The sequence below is a fragment of the Lethenteron reissneri genome, chromosome 44 (genome assembly GCF_015708825.2).
Source record: "Lethenteron reissneri isolate LAM-NWPU_2019-01 chromosome 44, ASM1570882v1, whole genome shotgun sequence".
NCBI lineage: Eukaryota > Metazoa > Chordata > Hyperoartia > Petromyzontiformes > Petromyzontidae > Lethenteron > Lethenteron reissneri.
The window spans coordinates 12,701,959-12,707,958 of NC_083822.1; positions in this window are offsets into that span (position 1 = coordinate 12,701,959).

Here is a 6,000-nt window from a genome sequence, read left to right on the forward strand (position 1 = left end):
TTTTAACGTTTCATCTTTTTGGTTCTTTCGGTAAAGTCACGTAGAATGGAAATAATAAAGTAACAAAATAAAACATAACAAAATAATTATTTTATTATTTCCATTCTACGTGACTTTACCGAAAGAACCAATAAGATGAATCCCTGCAGTCACGAAAGCTTTAAATCAAAATGTAAACGTTTGTTTCGTCTGCCGTGTGAAAAAAAAAGCATCGCTTTCATGCGCAGCAGCTGAGAAGTGCTGCCCTCTACTGAGTGTGGACAGAGGTCACCCGGACGGACGGCAGAGGTCGCTTCTGGGATGTCCGCTTCTGTGCGCCGTGTTCTCTAAACAGCCAACGGATTCAAAACTCAACTCCCGTGCGGTGATTGCTGATCGCAGCAGGATATCGCTACATTTTTGGGGGGTAAAAATCCGGTGATAGGCAGCAATAACCATTGAGGCGTGTGTGCTGACTGGCTTGTGTTTAAGTTTGCAGAGCCACGGAACAGCGCTGTCGGAAGCAGGTCACGCATTCACATTGAGCACCGCCAATAATATAAACTGATTTTAAATGGTAGATTTGAAGCTTTCGTGACTGCAAGGATTCATACTCTTAGGTTCTTTCGGTAAAGTCACGTAGGTAAAAAAAATACAAGCCTGTGTTTCTTCCGAAACATCGTGATTTAATTTAGTTATTTTCATTTATTATTATTTTATTATTATTATTTTTACCTACGTGACTTTACCGAAAGAACCTAAGAGTATGCTTTTTAATGGTTCAAACGCAATACTGTATCACTGTTGATGAATTCTATAGGTAACTTTATCATTAAAGCCATATCATCACTACGTATACGGCAATTTTTTAATAAATTTCGCTCGTTTTAACGTGGATTTAGCTTTGCAATATTTACATCACGTATATTTATTTAAAAAATTGAACTAAAATAACCAACAGGGAATAACTAACAGGGGCTTTAAGCATTGGGAATATATGGTGGTAAAACAATCAAGGGAAGGAATTAAATTGACACGTGGGGGGGGGGGGGGCATAATCATACCAGCTGTGTACCCCCATCAAATGTAACCTGTCCCTGGGTAAACATATACCGCATACGTAGTGTACGCATCCACAGTGTTTATACTAAATGTACTCGGTGTATACACGTGGCTTGGAATGGCATGCATGACACGATGCCACAGACTCCCTCGGTGACCTAAACCACTTATAAGCAGCCTGTGCAGGAGGGGGACATTTGCCTGACATCACCCGATAAGTTCACAGACGCTGACTCCCATCAGCTGCCGTTCTTCAGTCGCCACTCCCAAGCGCACCAGCAGCTCAAGTTAGGCACAATGCCGCATGTATTAAGATACACGCTGTACGGATAAAAACGTGGGTGCAAAGTACCTATACCCGTGTCTGAAAAAGGGCTCCACTGAACTCGGAGAAGTGAAGGAACGCAGGGATTTGCCACTCACCTTGGACATTCCCTGCCCACCCTGCAGATTCCAGAACAATCTGAAATGCACCGCGAAAAGGAGACTTACCCAGAGAGCATTGCGACTGAGACGCAAGCAAATGACAACGACACTCAGCACGTCACGCCACGCACACCTCCACATGAGCCATCACGCTGTGTGCACAAGAAGATGCAACTTATGGGAAAAAATTGGAATCATGAATGCTTTCAAAATGTTATTGGTTCTTTCGGTAAAGTCACGTAGAAGGGAAATAATAAAAAGAAAACATAATAAAATAAAATATAAAAATAAATTATATATTGGTATTATTAAAATGCTATATATTTACAGTCACGTATGACAACCATAATTATTTCAACTTCAATCAAGTAAGCATGCATCGTCTAAGGCCAGCATCGTATTGTTTATATTTTGGAGAGCAACCATTAAAATCTATGTCAGTACTGTACTAGCTGTGAATGTCCTGCAGGGTACAGCAACTTGAGTATATAGCTACTAAATACACAACATTAGAAGTTGCCTTTCATAAGATAGTCCAAACATTAATCTTCACGACTATTATTATCGCCAATACAGTATACATATATACAAAACATTAAACTGTATGTGCGTATGGTGCAAAATACATTGTAAAATATATATAAATAAAAAAATTCCTGTTCAAGTGGGCATTGAGTTTATCGCCCTGAACTGGTTGTGGAAATTTCTCATTCATATGGTGGAGGTGAGTCTATTCATAGGACACGCACAAGTTGACTTTCCCTCCAACGAAGTGCTAGTGTCCTGTACTTAGTGTTACAAACCCCGGAGGGATGGCGTGCTGAGTCAAACCCCAACCAGGGATTGAACTCATGCCCTTTAGATTGCGAGCCACCAGGCCAGCTTGTATTTGAAGTCCATACGCCAACACAATTGCATCGTATGTAAACCTGTTTGATGTTTCCATATGTGTACGAGTATCCTATTACAAATACAACTCAGATATGCATTGACCGTTGTGATTATATACGTATGTGTGCAACCTTCTTATATGACAAATACCTTGTTGGAAAATGTGTTTCATCGAGCATATAGCTACAAGATACGCAAGGCGTGGAGAATGACATGTTTGATGGGAGACTTGTTGAGAACATAAATTTACAATACGAATATCATGAAATATTCTCTCTTTGGTTCTTTCGGTAAAGTCACGTAAAAAGAAAATAAATTAAATAATAGAGTACGACGTTTCGATTGCAACCCAAGCAACCGTCATCAGGTCGAACTCAATTTGAGAGAGACAAGACACGGAGACACACAGACAGAGACACAAGCAGAGAGAGACAACACACAACACACAGAGAGAGAGACACACAACGCAGACACACACAGAGAGAGAGACAACACAGAGGAACACAGACAGACACACACGCAGAGAGAGGCAACACAGACACACAGAGAGAGACACACACAACATAGACACACAGAGACCCAATGCCTCTGTGTCGAGGTCTTAAATAGAGAGGGGGGGCAGAGAGAGAGAGAGCTGGGTCTGCTGGGGCAGCTGCTGGAGCAGATGAATTAGCATGTCAATGAATCCACCCCGAAGCGACGGAGGGAAGGAAGATCGAATGGCCCTATGAGAGCCTGGTAAATTTTAGAGAGAGAAATAGTTTGAGAAAACAAAATTTAGCAAATCTTTTGGAAATGTAATGTAATGCAACACAGAGAGTGGGCTCTCTCTGCCTCCCCCTTTCTCTATTTAAGGCCTCGACACAGGCATTGGGTCTCTGTGTGTCTATGTTGTGTGTCTCTCTCTGTGTGTCTCTCTCTGCTTGTGTGTCTGTCTGTGTGTCTCTGTTGTGTCTCTCTTTGTGTGTCTATGTTGTCTCTCTCTGCTTATGTGTCTGTCTGTGTGTCTATGTTGTGTCTCTGTGTGTCTCTGTGTTGTCTCTCTCTGCTTGTGTGTCTGTCAGTGTGTCTATGTTGTGTGTCTCTCTGTGTCTGTGGTCTCTCTGCTTGTGGCTGTGTGTCTGTGTGTCTATGTTGTGTCTCTGTGTGTCTCTGTGTTGTCTCTCTCTGCTTATGTGTCTGTCAGTGTGTCTATATTGTGTGTCTCTCTCTGTGTGTCTCTCTCTGCTTGTGTGTCTGTCTGTGTGTCTCTGTTGTGTCTCTCTCTGTGTGCCTATGTTGTCTCTCTCTGCTTGTGTGTCTGTCTGTGTATCTATGTTGTGTGTCTCTCTGTGTCTGTGGTCTCTCTGCTTGTGGCTGTGTGTCTGTGTGTCTATGGTGTATATCTCTGTGTGTCTCTGTGTTGTCTCTCTCTGCTTATGTGTCTGTCTGTGTGCCTCTGTGTCTGTGTTTTGTCTCTCTCTCAAATTTAGTTCGACCTGATGACGACTGCTTGTGTTGCAATCGAAACGTCGTACTCTATTATTTAATTTATTTTCTTTCTACGGGACTTTACCGAAAGAACCAGAGAGTAATTCCTGCAGTCACGAAAGCTTCTCATCACTAAAATATACCCAAAATCCACTTACATGAAAAATAAGTTACTCACGCATCCTAAGCAAATAACAAGTCTTCACGTAATCGTAATATACTCTGAACAGCCCATTCTCCTAAGATTTGGACCACGCAACATATCACTAAGTTTGGATAACAACTCTGCAACCTCCCACTGCTATACATGACCAAAACAGAGGGTTTTATTCATTCCGACTGCATAATGTCCTCTCCCTGCTCTCTGGCTTCAATGGGGCTGCAGGCATTTCAAGTTAAGCCGAAGCCACTCATATTTGCGAGGCCTGTGGGTCACACGGGTGTCGTATCAGAGCGCCGCGTTGAACGTGAGTAAGTCCTGCGCGTCCTCGCATGACACGGCGCGCTCGCGGTGAAACGTGACCCACAGGTCGCGCCTAGCGTTGGGCCAGGCGAGGTGACGCATGAACGACTCTTGCGCACGTGCGCGCGCGCGCACTGCGAGACTCTCATACGACATCCGTGTACAGATGGAGCGATTCTCAGGCGTCAAAACAACGGGGTCACTGTTTGCTCTTCAAACAGTTGCACTGTTTGCAAAAGCGCATATACAGTGAGCAAGCTAGAAAAAGGTTAGACCGCAAGTAGTTGAGAGATCTTCTTGGTTCTTTCGGTAAAGTCACGTAGAAGGGAAGTAATAAAATAATACAAATAAAAGATAATAAAATAAAATATTATGTTTTATTTTTATTATTTTATTACTTCCCTTCTACGTGACTTTACCGAAAGAACCAAGAAGATGGATCCCTGCAGTCACGAAAGCTTTAAATCGAAATTTAGTTGAGAGATATTATGAGAGCAGTAAAACTACCGAACAAACAGTACTCGTGGCTGTGATATTAGCAATGCACAGCAGCAAAGTGTATTCAGGTATTCCCCAACCCTGTCTCATCTGTACCGACTCACACTGTCTCATTTCGCATTGCCCGTCTCATTTGCATTGTCAGCTTCATTTTTACTTTCCATTTTTGCAGTCCGTCACGTGTCCACTCTCATCTGTGCATCCTTGTTTGCACGTGCCACACGTTGCGACCTATTTGTGTGGTCTGCCACGACGCAGTCTCGTTCGAATCCGCACAGCCCCGAGCTCGTGTCAACTCCTCGCCTCTCTCTCTCTCCCCCTTCTCGTGCCTATTGTCTCACGCCTATTGTCTCACGCCCATTGTCTCACGCCTATTGTCTCACGCCTATTGTCTCACGCCTATTGTCTCACGCCTATTGTCTCACGCTCATTGTCTGTCACATTTGCTTTGTTCGCGGCCCACGATTGTCACGCTGCACTGGCGGATCGAGTGTACGCCGTGGAATTACAAGATCCGCGTTCTCGTCACCATAATCAAACTCTCTGCCCGAACTCATCGCTGCATCTTGCGAAACGTCTCCAACCGCAGGTGTCTCACCCCGGCTGCTGCTGCTGCTGCTGAAGAATCCCCCATTCTAGATTTGAAGCTTTCGTGACTGCAAGGATTCATACTCTTTGGTTTTCGGTAAAGTCACGTAGGTACTACAGTGACTTTGGCCGTAACGGTTCCACCTGGAGACGGCAGCTTGTGTTGCCTCCGAAACGTCGTGATTTAATTTAGTTGTTTTCATTTATTTATTTTACCTACGTGAATTTACCGAAAAAAACAAAGAGTATGAACCCCCCATCCATTCATTCATCCATTCATTCACCCATTCATCCCATCTCGTCTCTTGAAACTGAATCCCTCGATTTGCCTCTCCACATTGTTCACCTCCAAATTGTAGATGATCCAAAAAAAGCCGCAGCCACACTCGTCACCTGCACCTGCAAACGAGACGACATCACCCCGACACTGCGACCCCTCTCCACTGGCTCCCAATCCTTCACGGACTTGCTCCGACATTCCTTGTCCCCTCTCACCCCACTCGACTCTCCTCCACGAACGATCTACTCTACAAGCCACGGCGCGTTTTTGCCCCCAGTCGAGCTTCCCCCAGTGGGTTGGTCGCTCAGTCTCTTCTGCTGCTCCTAATGTCTGGAACCTCTAT